The 17452-nt window shown below is 30.8% G+C and overlaps 1 protein-coding gene across 4 annotated transcripts in view; it reads left to right on the plus strand.

Moving 5' to 3' along the window:
* The first annotated feature begins 6577 nt into the window (after positions 1 to 6577).
* Positions 6578 to 17452, plus strand: part of LOC130442438 (muscarinic acetylcholine receptor gar-2) — a 144749-nt gene continuing 133874 nt past the window's right edge. For 2 of the 4 annotated variants that reach the window (XM_056776545.1, XM_056776546.1), the window contains exon 1: positions 6578 to 6774. The gene's annotated coding sequence lies outside the window, so the exon portion shown is untranslated. The remainder of the gene's footprint in view (positions 6775 to 17452) is intronic. The other 2 variants (XM_056776547.1, XM_056776549.1) reach the window with 1 other exon arrangement.

The raw sequence follows: 17452 nt of genomic DNA on the forward strand, positions 1-17452 counted from the left end.
AAAGTTAAGTATAGGCATTTATCAATGCAACTAATTTTTTTGGAGCTCCAAAGAAGAACTACTTCCATAATTATTGTTTGAGGTGTGAAATCAATTTCTGGAAGTATTTTAGCGCAATAAGTCAAATCTTTTTTTTCGAATAATTGAAATACTGAAATTTTGCCCCTTCTGTACATTGCTGTCGCTGCCGGTTATTCCATGTAAAAATAAAATATAGTTTTGACATTTGGGAGAAGCAGTTGCACTTTTTGAAGAATATATTTCTGTTCGCTGTTGAGCCTTTCCAGGTTTCAGAAAAAAAATATTTCATCTATTGGAGTCCTTGCATGTATGTAGTACTAACAAATCAACATCTTGTATTCGTTGCATCAAATTGTTCAATTACTCTTTCAATTATGAGGACATCTGAGTCATTTTGAGGTTTTTATACTTGTCTGAAGTGCCTGAGATGTATATACGTGGCTTATTTGTGCATATAATGCAGGAATGATAACTCTTAGGAAAAAAACGATAGGGACTATTTTGTTGAGAATTTTAAGATCTACAACTTTAGCTTGAGGTTTTTTTTTTTGATTTTTTTGATAAAAGTTTCCGATTTGAGAAAAATCCAAAAAAACCTTTTGACCTTTGACACTGAATAACTTCTGTAACACACATAGGATTGATAGGAATTCTTAAAACTTTATTTGTAATAGTAAACCCCAGCTCTCCACCAATATTTGGTTTTCTGGGAATTTTTGTTATTTGACCAATATTTTTATGTCTAAATTGACCGGACTATATGCTTTCACGTCACTATAAACCGCACTATTTATTATATGTAGTATATCACTGCATACCGTAGCGTCTCTTGCGAGTTTGTCAGCATCTTCATTTCCTTATATTCCTTGATGATAGGGAAACAACAAAAATCTAATATCTAAGTTGTTGTTTTAAAGTAAATGCAATTGAATCTTGATTTGTAGTTTGAGAGTGTTGTTTGTAAAGATTTTTTTTTAAGAACTGAAGGTATTCAAGGAGTTTGTTATAATTACAGTTTTTTGTAGGTTTGATCATTAAATTGTGGCCAAAGCTGGTAGGATAGCATATGTTTCTGCTGTTTGTACAGAGCTTACGTTAGGTAATACATATTTCAAAGGAGATTTATGATAAGTTATAGATTAGATTAATATCTATCCTATTCGATAATGTAAAAACACAGATTTCACGTTTGAAGTTTATTTTATTAAAAATATCAACATTTATGAAGCTGTCTTCCTCCTTTGATTGAATTATTCATGTAAGTTGAATTTAGAAAAAAATGAGTGAAAACTCGATTGCTTCATAATTGAAAGGAGTCAGTCAGAATCAGTCGACGCAACAGGCAATTTCCGCAAGAGTTGGCGAAACCTTACACAATTATACTTTTACGATTTATATAAATCATAAAACAAGTTTTAAATCTAATAATAATTGGAAATATGTTATGGATAGAATTTTTTACACCAAAGTGTATAGTACATTTATTTTATTTTCTTTAAGTACTTAATCTGTTTTCTTTGTGTTTGCTTCTATTATACAATATATCTTTTAAAAAATGAAGCTAGATATTTTCACAACAATGAATAGTACAAACAATCAATTGTAGCTGAAATATGTTATTAACTACACAATTGCGTTCTGATTCAAGTTTATTGAAGTAGTAAGTGGTTTCAACCTTGTCACGTGGAATTTTTCCATTATTAATGATACCTATTTCAGAACGCGTAATAATTTAAGATTTGATGCAAATTTATTGTAATTTGGGGCGTACATGAAACACATCAAATCAATCTGCAAGAGGTAATCATACTTTTTAATTGTGGCATTTTCATTACGCTTTCAAATCAAATTTACATTTTTTACATTCTACTTTGTATTCATTTATCATTTTAATAGGTCGACATCATTTGTCTTTTATTGTTCTTAACGGAAGAGTAAGCTCTTACTAGATGCTTTATTATGTTAATCTCGCACAGTAAATTTCCGCTTGCTTCATTTTGTCTTGACATTGTCGATACTCAAATATTTGACAATTCTCTTGATAAATTCTGCAAGAATACCCTAACTAATAGTTTATAAACTCGGTGCAACAATGATTTATTCATCTCTTATGATTTTATTTGCATTTTTCCTAAAACACAAAATATATAGGGTGATCTACTCAAAATAACAAAGTTCATTATTTTTCCGAAAAAGGAAAGATCTGACAACAATGTAGATACCACCATAATACCGCCGTATCACAAAACTTTTGCGCACAAAAATTTATAAAAATCGTACAAGCTACCGAGATAATTGAGGCGTTCCATACATAAAACTCACTCTGTATAAGACGGTTGAATTAATAATATAATTAATAAATGCATACCAATAAATAATAAGCAGCGTTACTTAATCAGTTTGAATAACGTTTCAAATAAATATTGCGGTCAGCATCTAATTTCAAATGTGGATACATGTAAGACAATACTTAGAAATGTGAAATGAATGTCATTGCGTTAGGTCAGTTTATTTGGCTGCTTCTTCTTTTACTTGATCTTCACACCTTATTGGTTTTTTTTTACTTCTCTCATTACAGACTCCAGCTACCGTTTCTCTTCGTGTTCATATAATTTAAGCCTCTGGGATATTATAGATGTCTTATCCTTCAATTATCTCTCTCAGTTCCTTATTTATTCATTTTGTCTTGCCCTAATAATCTTTCTGAGTATTTTTTTGGATATTCTACAGTTTTCTTTATTTCTCTTCATAAGACAAATGCCACAACAGGTCTTGTCTCTTATAAATCTATAGTATTTTCAAATTGTATAAAGTCCGTTTTCTCTTCTGCTCGACTAATATTCACTTTTGAAATTTCACTAGTTTATATATAACCATAATATACGTCAATAAACCCTCCCTATTTCTCAAATTTCAACTCCTTAGCAACAATCAAACATCAAACAAGAATTTCAGTCATTGTTCAATGGATAGATGATACGAAGAAAACAACCGCCCACGACAATAGCAGCAAACACCTAATTGATCGCTTCTGAAAATATAACGAAACCTATAGGGACTTGGCAGGATAATTTTGCTTGATGTGCCATTGTTTAATTAAGAAATCTGACGTTCAGCATCATCCGTCTATATATTATTACTTTTAAAAGCGGATAACTTACATGGGACGGATTAAAATTAAAAAAATATTTGTTGTCGACCTTCCACTTAATTCGAAAAGTTCAATAAAACATGAGTCTAGATTTTAAACGTCCTCTATATTTGCAATGCCTATCAGAGGTACTTAAAAGTCAAATTTAGTATATTTGTGATGATATTGTAACATTTTTCTTATTTATTTATATAATTTCTATCGGTGGGGTGAATCCATAAGCACTGTCTCTTACTTATTTAATTTATTTAAACACTAACATTAGACTTAACTTACAATAATTAGTCATTCACTAATACTTAATTGAGTTTTATAATTTATTTCAATTCACCGTTCCGTTCACGATGACTATTTATTTTAATCTAAACTATCTCTGCTAAACAAACTCGTTTATACACCCAAAAGCTTTCAAAAGTTCTAGAAAATCAACAAAGAAAACAAATAAATGAAAAGACTTTCCTAAAAATTAGTTCTAAAACAAAACAATATAAATAACTAGCCCCTGTTTGAAATAGATTGAAAAGACTTTAATATAGCACACAAACTTTTCTCATGTCCGTTTAATATCATTTTTTAGACGAGTGAATTCAAAGTTTGAATTTACTTTATCTTTCTAATTTCTATTATTGCAACATGGAATATCATTTTTTTTCTTTTAACAAATACACATGAAATAAATATGCTTTTACATTGATAATTCTGTATCACAAAAATTTTATTTTCACTAATCTACACTGATATTTTTACCTCTTCTCGTTGATTAATATTTAAACCAACTAACTTCGCTGACTTTTGCGTTTAAACGAAACTTATGGTAAAATATTGATTGTTACTTACTATACTTTATTTAACGAAGAAAAATAGTAATCAAAACATATTCACGCATAGTGCACGTGATCAGAGTTGAAAACAGCAAAGCCGAGCATGTAACAGGACCGCACTTGAGAAATAATTTGCCGTCTCATACAGCAGTTTAATAATATAAATTATGAATTATCATGCACAATTATTATTACAAAAATATACAATGTAAACGTGAAGTTTGAAATATGTACATAGTGAAAAGCCAAAATATGGAACACATTCATTTAAAAATTTAAAAATATGTGTATTGAAATAATAAAATGAAATCTTACTCAACCTCAACAAACACACTTTCTAATTCCCCATGGCATTGAGCTTCCACTGTCGTTAACGTTTATAATAATTACAACTTGCAAATCAATGACAATGACTATATTCCACATTTTTGTTTCAACCTTTTCCTGGACACGTTGAATACAATCGTTCCACTTATCAGGTGTAATTCTCTGAACAGCTTCGTGAAAAATATTTTTAACCTCCGAAAATTTAATTTAATTAATTTTATTTTCTGCTGCAACGTATTTCACATCTGCCCATATCAACTCAATGGGATTGAGTTCACTAAGTATCTTAGTTTGTTTTTTGGCCATTTCATCAATAATGTTTAAGTATTCTTATTTTCAAGCTCAAAAAGCTTTGCCTTAATCGTTTCATCAAAATCGATAGTTTTGTTGTTGAAATTTTTGTTGAAGTTTCTTCGTGCGATACGAAGCATTTTCTAATACGACAACACAATTCTCTTCAAACTTCGATAGTGTTTTCTAAGGTTTCCTTGGGTCGGCCTATGAATGATTAGCTCTTTCTTATTCCCAATCAGATGAGATTGAGCATTCCTCTGTTGTCAACATTTATGAGAGACTCAACTTGCACATAAATGAGACTGTTTACATTCCGCTTTTTCAATCTTGAAGAAGATAGATGCCGTTCTGAGAATAACGTCTTCAACAGTCTTGTCATAATTTTCTTGTATTTTATTTTTATAAATAATCACAATCATTTGATGTTGCTAGCTTTAAAATGAAGTTTTTTATCTCCTTTCTTTGGCGGAGTATAACAATTCCATCAGCCATATCCGTGTCAGATATGCTTAAGAAAGTTACAGAACGGACAAAAATAAACAATCTCACTGCAGTACGATAATACTATGCAGCACAGGCTCCTCCCACGCGGCTTTTTATTTGTGGTATATTATGGTGCCTCTGATATGAACCAATAACGATGCCGCGCTCCGTTTCGCCCGAGATATTCACTTGATGATCATGAACTGATCATTGTTTTGGTTAATTATTTCTCTTCCATAAATATATTTAATATAATTGATTTACTATAAATTCAGTAACTCGAGAATATTTTAATTGACTGCAGAAACTGACACCATTTCCAACCGTTAAATATGAAACAACTTCCTAGTATACTATTATTTTCTATTGTGAAATTATTTTCATAGTTAAAAGAAATTTAAATTTCGTAGAAAAATAGATTTTTAAGTAAAATAAAGTAACAAACTTGGGATTCAATAACAAACGAAAAACAACGAAGCAAAGTGAAGAAAATAATATAAAAACAAGTATGTATAACAGATCTGGATAAAAGTATATTATGCTCTAACACATAGAAAAGCTAAGAGCTAGACCGAAATCTATTATATTAATCGTGCCTCGAATGAATAGAAAGTAGTAGAGATTGGAAATTGGAAAAAGGATATTTTGAGCTCGAGACTGATATTTTCTTATTTTTTGATTGGGGTGAGAGGTTGACAACAAATTAATTACTTCCTGAAAGAGGCTAAAAAACAGAAGTAAACGCTATGTTACAATCATTCTTTAATGGAATAAACCAAGTATTTGAGGAAAAAACGTAACAGGCCAATTATCAAGTTATTCAAGGTATACAATATTCTGCATGAAAGTATACATAGAAAAAATCTATCTCAAGATGGGTGCCATGATTGGTAATTCTTATCAAAAACCCGTTCTCTTTAAAAACTATATCATTTTCAAACGTAATCCAAGTGAATATTATGATAAGGAAAATAATTTATTTTGATTCATCACGTCTGGCTGTTTATTCGCTGTTGTCATAGAAGAATTATACGAGCTGTGCTACGAATTATTGCCTCATTTACCATATCCACATGATCTGGTTTTTTCTAACTTCTTTCTCATCCCTAACCTAAAAAATCTATGATTGGAAGGTGATTTCAGACAAAAAAATAGGCATTTGACCAATGATATTATGTTGTATGTTATATACAATATTTTTTTCAATAGTGAAGTAACTTTTACATTGATAAGCCACTTTTCGTCTAAACTGCCCTCGTATTTGTTATAGTTTATACCATACACAATTCATGTCCACTTTTTATATGATAATATTTAGAACCTCCTCTATATTCTATAATTAAAATTAATAATCAACTTCCACTCATAAAATTTGAAAATATGCTGAAAAGACATACATTGCGCATGCATATTCCCATGTTCTTCTCGCGACGCCGCTATAAGCGTCGTTTCTGTAACTGTGGAATAGCACCGCGTCGTTATTCACTTGTTGTCCGACACCGCTCCAACCGCTCTTTCTGGCCAATCATGTATGCTTTGGTTTAACGGTAATACTGACTGTGTCGTCATTATGAAGTTTCCAAGTTTTTGCGCGGGAATTCCGGCTTTCATGTATTGAGGATGGACTCGTCAATTTTTGCGAAAACTTTGGAAACTATGAAAATCGCGCGACATGATGTAAGTAAACAAATTTCGTATTATTTTTTCGCATAACAATATATAAAGTTGATACCAAATTGACTGTATGAACCGGATTAAAACTTTTATACCAAACATGAACCATTGAAGCGGTTTTTTCAATTTAATAAAAAATAATGACATAAGTATGCAAATTTGACTTTTTTAAAATTGTTTCTAAGGTTTCAAGTAATTTTGGAGCGCTGAATTTGATACGATATTGGATTTTTTAAAGCGCTTCATTTGTTGAGACATAATATAACACAGATCCAAAAAAAATCTGTGTAATACTTGTTCGCTCTTTATCGAAGCTGTCGTTCAATTCTCCAATCTCGAACATCCAGTAATATCCTTCAATTATTTCATCTTCCTTTATAATGTTTTACAATAGCCTCTAGATCTCTCCACTTTTTTCACTGAAATCTCCGAAATTTTCCGATAAAATTCTCTGAATCCCAATTTCCTGAAATTTTCTATCATTTTTGTATCATTTTTTCTATGAAATGAACGTAGACCGAAATTTTCTCATTTGCCCAGAAAATTTTGAAAAACTTTTTTTAAAGTAAACTCATGCTTCCTTCTCTTAAAGATAATTTCGTCAGATAAAAATGTTTGGACCAATAAATTCTATTCTTTAAGTTTGGCTTATGTGAGTAAGGGCAATATATCACATAGATTTAAGAAATACTTGCTTATATAGACCATATATTCTTACAACCCATCTGTGATTTTGGTATCAGATCTTTTCAAGAACCAGAGCTGAATTTTCGTAACTCTCTACTAGATTTACAGAATGACCTACAGAAGCATTTTATTTCCATTGTGTAAAAGTACCGCTTTCAGGTTTCTTTTCGACTAGTCAATGGAACAAACAATTTTCATTATCTTGTTTATATCTTTGTAATATACTAAATCGATATCTTGAGAAAAGAAAATTGAACAAAAGCTATTTCTTCATATCTATACAATGGAAAAGATAGATAATAAATGTTGTTATTTCAGTGTATATTCAAAGTTGTGCCACAATTTCACAAAGATCTAATTCACACACCAAATTGTTGTGTAAATAGTCGTGGCTCGAAATTATCGATAAAGAAATCTTCATATTTTATTTATTTAGATAATGTATCAGTAGTATCAGTTCCAGATCATCTCTAGGAGGTACAAATACGGCAACTGAAGGATCTTGAGGTATGGGGTTAATTGCAGGCTAAACTGAGGATAGTGAATTTCTTTCTTCTTTTTTCAATTGAATTCTTTTATTCTGCAAAAGTACTGCAAAAGTAATAGTCATTATAGTGATTCAGTGATTCCATCCATCCAAGTTTTTTCTCTTAAGCCACTAGCGCAATTTTTTTAAGCAGCTCTAGCAGAATTTTTGATTGGATTATTCTGATGCGTAATAAAAGTACCAAAGTAAGCACAATAGACGCCTTATTTCTTCGTTGTCTCTTCTTGACATTTTCTTAACAAATATAATAGGAATGTTGGTATGAATCAACCAGTGTTGAAATGAATTTCTCATTAATAAAAAAAAATAATTTTGTCACGTTCGAGTATCAACCCATCGACTGTTCTGGTAAAATGCTCACAATACGACTAGTCCCGATATAAACTGAGCCTTTCAAGGCCAGGGAGATGACTGATGCGACAAAATTATTTACTTATCAACTACTACAAATTAAATTAACCATGGATAATAATAATTCTTTTCATATTATATTTGTACCAGGACAGCATGTTTGAAGATTTCTACAAATCTCACGTGATGGAATTTTTTTATTGTTTTCTTTTAATCAGCACTTCGAAATCTATAAGAAACAAGTTTATTTGCGAAAAATGAGAAGATATACGGTTTATTTGCTACATTATGTCACTTCGTTTTGTTTTTGGTTTTCCTCTCAGTCATTTTTGTTTGGTAATTCACTTCAATAACGCGCACTCTACATTATATAACTTTTTTTTAGAGACTCCTAAAATATGAAAAGTAATGATTGAATGTTATTAACACGCTTTTAATAGTTGGACTTTTATGTTTGTAACTGACTTTTTGACCGCTATTTTGTCGAACTTTGAACGATCACATTTAGTTTAAACTTTACACACTTTTCAAAGACTGACTAAAATGCAATAATTCAATTAAATTATTTGATATCTATATCTTTTGCATGAGAGTAAAAAAAATGGGACTAGTGGATGTTATACGCAAGCGCGGAGTCCCAGAACTAAAAAAATCGAGATGCAACCATCTGTATAACTTATCTGTACATATTAAAGGCGGGATTGAAATAGAAAATTGAAATAAATAGTAAACAATAATATACAGTTTAAAAACTGCTATTTCGAGCTTATTAAGGCAATGGAAAAATAAAGCCAAAAATGGAAAGGGAAATCCTATCATTCGGACAGTTCCCAAACTGGAAATCAGACTAAGATCTATTGGTTACAAAACGCAAAGTTGGATTTAAATTGCTATTTATTTCTCACTTTTTAGTTTGATTGTTGCCAAAGCGTGTTTTTTAGTTTTTTCAACTAAGATTTATTTTTAATAGTGAATTTCAACAGAATTGGAACCTAATAGCTAGGAAATGACCCAATTGGTTTTGTGAATTTTGTAAAAGTCATTCCATTGCCTCTAAAGATTCATGAATAAATTTGAGAGAAAATGTCTTAATCGATGATAACATACGTAGTAATTGAACGTATTTATGTGTAAGCATTTTTTTCTGTGATTTATCACAAATTCTGTATTAATTTCATAACCAGATCGACAATAATTTATTATCTACCGTGTCTCCGCTTCATCTGCAATGTGTCGAAGTACATTAATTAACTATATTAATTAATTATATTATTTAACACGTTTATCGGTAAAATAGCTATTTGCATACCAAAATGATGCGTTACCTCCTGTTGATAGTTTAATATGCATTTTCCTCTTGAAGTATGTATAAAATTTTTTGGTAAGAGTATGATATGCCACCCCACGACAACCATCATGAAATTATACATAGACTATTGATTAATTTTTCGTGAAAAGAATGCATTTTCATACTTTTTCCACAGAAACTTTTCTGCGCATTCGTCAATCATCATGACTTTTCACACACAGATAGATCTTGATGAGATCTATCGAACAAAGTTATACATGGCTCGATATATGTAAGCCTTCCTGAGATAAAGGCCACTTCCGATACCTCCTAAAGTAAATGGATATGATAAATCGATTCCTCGTAATATCAATAGTATATGTATAGAATTTCATGATGATTGTTGTGTGGTGGCTTATCATACTTGTGCCAATTGTGTTGACTATACCTTATGTATGGATAATATAGTAGTTCATACCCAAGAACTCTTTCACAAAGAATAGGATGGTCTGCCTAACCAAATCTTTCAGAATGTCTGCTGTCACAAATTATACACCTCACTTTATAGTAAAATGTTAACAAACAGCAAACAATAATTAATATTGTGGTTTCTTTTTTGTAAACCTAACTTGACGAAGTGAATCAAATGTGAGTAGCTAACATTATAAGTACAACTTTAGAAACAGTCCCTAAAAATTAAATACTGTACTCAAGGAACATGATGAATACAATCTCACTAGAAGCTTAATCAAATGATTCGAAAAAATATCCAATAAGAGACTAAAAATACCAAGCTACCTTGAATTCTCGAGTGGGAAATATGACCATTCTTCTTGTCAATGAAACCAAGATGAGAATTTTCGTAGTACGGCTTTAGAGTAGGAGACTGTTTAGTTTGCAATATCTTCCACAAGCTCTGACTCAAATAAAATTGTTTACATCGATATCCTACAAACATACCAGCAAGCAACGACTTGAATATGAATGTATTGCTTATTTGATAAAGATCTTTCAGATAGGTTTTTTAAAAATATTAGTTTTGCTCTAGAATTTTTAAGGGAGGAAACTGTTCAGTGTGCACCATCCTCCACAAGCTCTAGATTAGTTAAAGCAGTTAAGACCCTTAAGATATTTTGAAAAATTTTGTTTTTCTCTACAATATTTAGGTAAGGAGGGCATTTAGATAGACATTTCAAAAATAATCTGCTATAAGATATATTCTACATTTAATCTAAGTAATTGAGATAACCAAACTGTTGAAATATTTTCATATTATGTTAACTGAATGGAGACGCTTCAAATTATAATTTGCAGTTGAAATGATACCATATTTGTCAGCTTGTAACCAAATATTCTTTCAAAAAAATATGCTTGCGTGAAACATATTATTTGACAATATTCATTATTCTAAAAAGAATCAGTCTGATCATCGTAAACTAGGGAATGGTTGAAGGAAGAAGGATTCAAAAACATCTTTTCTAATAAACCTACCTACCTCATAGAAGTGATACTTTTCAAAGAAATATCATATATTATTGGATATAATAGATAGTAGATTTTCAACCAAAAACGATAATGATTATATTCACTACTACAAACGTAAACAATCCTACTTTTGAAAAACTCACTTTTAAATCAATGGCATGAACTTTCAATAAAATTCTACTCATCTGTTTGTAAATTACCAGTATTCATGAATTCGAGTTTCAAAGTCAATAATTCAATATAAAATAAGTTATTATTTACATCCATTATCCCGTGATGTTTATTACTGAACTGGTAGAACAGATAATGAAGTTAATTAATTTCTACTCCTATAAATCAAAACTATACTTCTCGTATTTCCAGTGAGATTCCTAATTATAAATTAATAGTAGTCAAGTTAATGGACCCTTATAAGTTAACTTTCCATTTCTGTAGTGAAAAATTATCAATCAACTTCGAGCTAGTTTAATATCGCATAAAAGCGATCCCCGAGTTTGGATTTCCACTTCGTGGGTATAGATAGGCCAACCGCATTGATAAATTTATGTTATTTATCACCTAAATCTTATTCTAATAGTTAAAATTTCACATTACTAATTTTAGCAAACTAAAAAAATAAAACTTATTTATTTTGATAACTATATTTTAGCACAATAAATAATATCACATTATGACTTTTACCAAAATTAGATTATAACAAGACTAGTAGCATAAGTTCTAACTAAGGTTGACTATAAAATAAGTCACTTGTTGGCGTCATATATTGGCTACCGATTGTTGTTCAGCGTTAAGGCCAGCACACACTTGTCATACACCACTCCTATCCGACTCAGGTCCGATTTTACACTTTAGAACGGATCGGTGCAAGATCAGAAGGGTTGAGCACATATCTCCAGCTCGATACCTTCGCCACTCTAGACCATCTTGATCCAATTAAAATGGCGGAAGGTTTTGTGCGCAAAATGGTCAAAAATTGTGGCAACTACTATTCAGGCATGCTCCAACTTTGTTTAGGAGAGGAAAATGAAGAAAACCAGAAACATTTCATGGAGAACAGAAGAAATCGCAGAGTAAGGCTTTAAGTTTAATCTGTAGAGTACCTTTGACATTTAATTCCTTGTGCAACTTTTTTCCAAATCATATCTTTGTAGTTGGCATTTCGGTACTGCTCGTTTGTCTGGTCATGATAATGAAACATGATAATAAAAAGTTGTCACGTAGCAGCAAAGTATTATTAGTATTATTACAGATAATAGAATACAAATTTCTGTTGAAACTAAGAAAATCAAGTCGGTGCAATAATTTGAATGTAACATTTTTCGTATTTATTTACACTCTTTATATTTGTGGGGTGAATTAATAAACACTGTCTCTTAGGTTCTTAATTTATTTACACACTGTACAACACATTTAACTTATAATAATTTATTTATAAATATCACTTAAACAATTTCTGCTATTACTTTTACTAATTCGTTCTCTTCGTAAAGACTATTTGTTTAAAACTAACTTACTGCACTACATAAACTTATTTATATACCACTTATAGAATTCTACAAAGTTCTAGAATAAAAAGAAACACAAGAAATAGATAAATAGACTTTTCTAGAAATTATTTAAACTAAATATTATAATAAACCGTCTAAAATAGAAAAATCATCAAAGGCGCATCCGCCATTTATAAAAAACAAATCAAAGGCACCCCACGAATTAGCCAAATTTTAAATTTCCGTTGTAGCTAGAGAAGGGCGGCCTAAGTACCCATTTTGCGAGATTTTTCGTAACAGTAATATGATTCGGTCGCTCGAACCATTTAGTTTGCATAATGAGACAGTTTCCGCTTGACTGCAATTAGTTCAATACATAAATATTTGAGTATTGTTCGGTTCGCTTCATGATAGTCAGAAGAAGTTGTGAGCTAAGTAGCTCGGGCGAGGAAATTGTGACAACTTTCTACAGCAGTGACATTCCGTGAAAAAACCAACAACTTAAAAGCGCTTGCGCACGACATAGGACGCCAACAAACGAATTATTGTAGAATCAACCTACGCCAACAAAGGAAATAGTTAATATTCTCGAGGGTGGTGCTATTTAGATATAAAAGATACAAAATCTTGTGAAGATCTCCGAATGCAAACTGTTCACGTAAAATATATGCGTGGCTACCGCCAAGCAAGTATCATAAAAGATTTCTTTGTAGCGTCTCTCAGTATACACGTTTCAAAGAAACTTTACGAAATTAGCGTGATGAAAATAAAGTTCAATTGTATTTCTAATAAGAGTTTTTTCCGAAAAGACTGTGTTCCTGTATATTGGAAGATATACAAGGTGTCCCCAAAAATTACCTTCTCAGAGCAGAGGCGTATAGGGGAATATTGAAGGCAATATATATATATATATGGTCTCAAGGTAGTGCCCAAATAAAGACACATTGGGAAATGTTTTTGTTCCTACACTTTTTTCTAGGTTTTTCAAAAATTGTAAAACATTGAAATATCATTGGTATTGTCTGAATTGTTTTGCATTTGTGTTTAAAATTTCTTTGTATTATGAATTATAGAACTACATTGATCAATCTTTACGTGTATGGTTATAATTTCTTTAAAATTACATTAATTCAACAGCACTATTCTTCGAATATTTTCATGGAAAATCTATGTAAAACGTAGAAGGCTTCTCTTAGCCATTACCTGCTTGAACTATGGATAATTTTTTTCACTGCTTATACTATCAGTTCTCCAATATTGTTTTCCAATTTTTATACATTAGAAATTTATTTATATTAATGCTGTTTCTTGTAATATTTAAAATTTGAACATAACGCTGTCAAAATTGAATCTTTATTAGTAAAAAGTCCTTTGAACCATTCAGTTTTGGGATAAAACTTCCAGTTCAACACATTGAAATCACTATTACAAAACTGAAACTTTCTATTTCATATCATATTCCATAGTTTTTTTATTCTATTGAAGCAAAAACAACCAATAATGAACCTTCTTGTAAGCTCTGGGATTAGGCTTGTTTCTGGAAAAAGTAGATTAGTCGCAGGATGATGTCAACTTAAAGTATTCATATTCGTCGAACAGATTGAAGGGAACATGTAATTTATTCATGAAATCTTGGGTTTATTTAGTTTATGAAAGCACTAAACATGTTTTGAATTTTGGTCTCACTTCCTTTATTGTTTAGAGAGGAGGAATATCATCACGTTCATCGCTTATTAATTATAATAATATTGTCAACTTCAACAACAATTTTCAAAAATATGTGAGTTGGAGATCATAAAACAGAAAAATGAATAATTTTGAATTGGTATGAGAAAAGCCGACAAGTTCGTCGACTACATTTTAAGTAATAATATACTAAAAGGGTATTTCCAAGTCCACATTTAACATAAAAATATAGTGTTTTTTGTAGACATATCTTACTAAAGAAGACTAAAATATTTCTCACACTGATTTTAATCAAAGAATATCAAATATATGTTCCTCAAACTGATTTCTCTTCAATAGGAAAGGAAAATAAAAAATTCTGTATCATTAATATAATCTTCGTCCGCAATCTTTGTCTATTATAGACATACATTGAAATGTATCCAGTATAACATCTATTGTAAAAAAGTTTCTTCATCATTATTTACAATTGTGGCTTTTTTGGTTTAGAACCGTTGCCATTTATTTGTCATTTACCACTGCCTTTTTTATTTGCTGCTCTCCACTAGCTGCTATTTATAGGTGATATCGAAGGTAGTTTTTCATTGAAATATCTAGGTCCAGCTTATTCAAGATCTGCTACGATAGAGTTGGTTTTTTTTTGTATCTCAGCTCTATTGCTCTTTTCAAAATAATTATTCTTTCCTGTAACTGGGTAAGACAATTCTCATCTACGCTTGAGTAGAAGGACTCATAGTAGACTTCTAATAAGCTTCTTCTATGATTGATTCAGGTATATAGCCCGTTTTTCTTCCAGCTAGCTGAACCTTCATATATTTGTCCATTTCTTTGGAAATATATATAGTAAATGGTCCAAATAGGTACGACTACATCTAGCGGTTGTAATCTATTTCTGGTGTGAGATGGGATTGTTAACACAATTCGATTTCTCGCGGCATATATTTATAGCCCATCGAATAGAAGAAGAATAGGATGAGAATTAGTACCCGGAAGGAGCTCATAATAAACTGGGTTGATTTTGAACTCTGAGATTATTGGTTTCTGAAAGATAATATTTTTCCTCTCAGCCGATGTGATTCTTCCAAGTTGTTTTACCCTCAACATTCCGGTCTTATTGACGTGGAAAATTCTGCCAAGTGGAAGGAAATGCTTGTGTAAACATCCTTCAACAAAAAAATCCCCCCACTTAGCGTTTGTGAATCCACCGTTCCATACTTCTTAGCGACGGCAGGGAGATTCTTTTCATTTCTATCTTGAAAAATTGCTTGCTTAAGTGCACTGTAAGTATTTCTACTTTTTCTCTTGAATATTTGAACCAATTCTAAAATAAAAAGAATAAATTGTAGATTAAAACAATGTTTGCTGGCAAACTTGGTGATATAATTTTTAGCTTTGCCCCCCGCAATTGATGTTTTTGACGTCATTTTTGAATTAATTTTTCCTGCAGAATTCCAATCTGGACACGAAAATTGTTTCATTATAAGAATTTTGAATAAGTCTAGGTTAAAAATGCAAATACAGTATTTTCAGTTATATTAGAGGTATGCTACTTCGAAGTACTGCTATCTTATCGGTAATAATTTGATAAAAATTTTGATTTCAAATAGTTTAGATTGGCTTGCAACTTTGATTGATTCAGCCAATAAAATATCTCAGACTTGTTTTCGAAATGTTAGGAATGGTATCAACACATTCTCATACATGTACATGTTTACTTTTGGGCTAAAAGTGTTGAATCTGGTGAATAGAATGAGTATGGATAGATAGAAATGCTCCTACGTTCAAAATATCGCCAAATAAAAACGACTTGTGGTATAGCCGATGAAGAAGGAAGACATTGGTCCATCTTATAGAACTTTTTAATTGCATACAGTTACTTTCCCTTTCCCTTTAAAGAGAAATTCACAATCGAAACAAATAATGGTACTAATTTCTCATAATTTGAAAAATTAAAAACTACGTTCTTGAAATTCGACTTTGATTAATAGGTATAGTGTGGACGAGGTGGATGATTGGTTTAGTATCAAGAACTCTCTATTCTGTCTTAGGTTACGAATCAGAGAGCTAGCTTTTATATCACATAAAAACATTTTCAATAAATACGATTCTCCATGAAGATGATCATTCGGTTGGCGTCCCATATGAAAATCAAGTGTTGAAATCCTCAGCACATACCATGCTAGATTATAATTATCTGTTTGAATGAGAGTTTGTCCACTGTTTACATATTTTCATCTATTTGTAATATCGAATAACGCCCAAATTATCTCTCTTCCTCAGATTCACTTTTACATCAGTTAAATCACTTGTAATCACTTACTGTGTAGGACTAAGATAATCGAGGACACTATTGAAAAAATACGGGAAGTAGGAACTTTGCTGCCTGAATGGATACTTGAGGAAACTAAAACAACGACAGATTCAGTAGGTTGAAAAGGAAATACCTGTATACTTACTTGATGCATGCTAAACAGTGAAGAAACTCAGGAAGCAGTGAGCGTATGTTATGAAATGTATCTATGGATTAGGAATGGAAGGTCTACTGGTTTTAGAGACAGTCTTCTGAAACTGAATGGAAAAGGGTGTACAAAATATCTTTTAGATATCAGTGAACCTTCACCACACTTTATTCAACTTACTCTTTTTGTCTGTTTGCATAATACAAATTTTATTATCAATATTTAACTAACTTCCCGTTTTACGTTAATTTGACGTGTTCACTTACTTCCGATGATAATACATTAATCATTTGAAAAATTATCGAAGTAATCGACTAATTAGTTCTAATTATCTAAGTTAATATTTCATATGGAGACATTTTTTCATGATTTCACCAATACAATGCGCTAATAATAATTACCTATATTCACTAAATAGATTGCAAAAGATGGTGCTAACAATATTAACAATTGAAATACAAATTTCGGTTATACCATTGCCAGTATTACTTTTTATATAAGTTATTATAATTAATTTTCTGATGTGGAACTAATTATTCTGATATAAATTAAGAATGCTACAAATTGAAATTTTGTGGGAAGAAGATCTTAATGTACTAAAAATTATTAATATTGATTACGATACTTTACCAATATAATTATAAGACTAAAATTGAAAAATAATATAGATATCGTAAAAGAATTTTTTCAA

Source organism: Diorhabda sublineata, chromosome 4, assembly GCF_026230105.1.
Source record: "Diorhabda sublineata isolate icDioSubl1.1 chromosome 4, icDioSubl1.1, whole genome shotgun sequence".
In the NCBI taxonomy this organism is placed as follows: Eukaryota; Metazoa; Arthropoda; class Insecta; order Coleoptera; family Chrysomelidae; genus Diorhabda; species Diorhabda sublineata.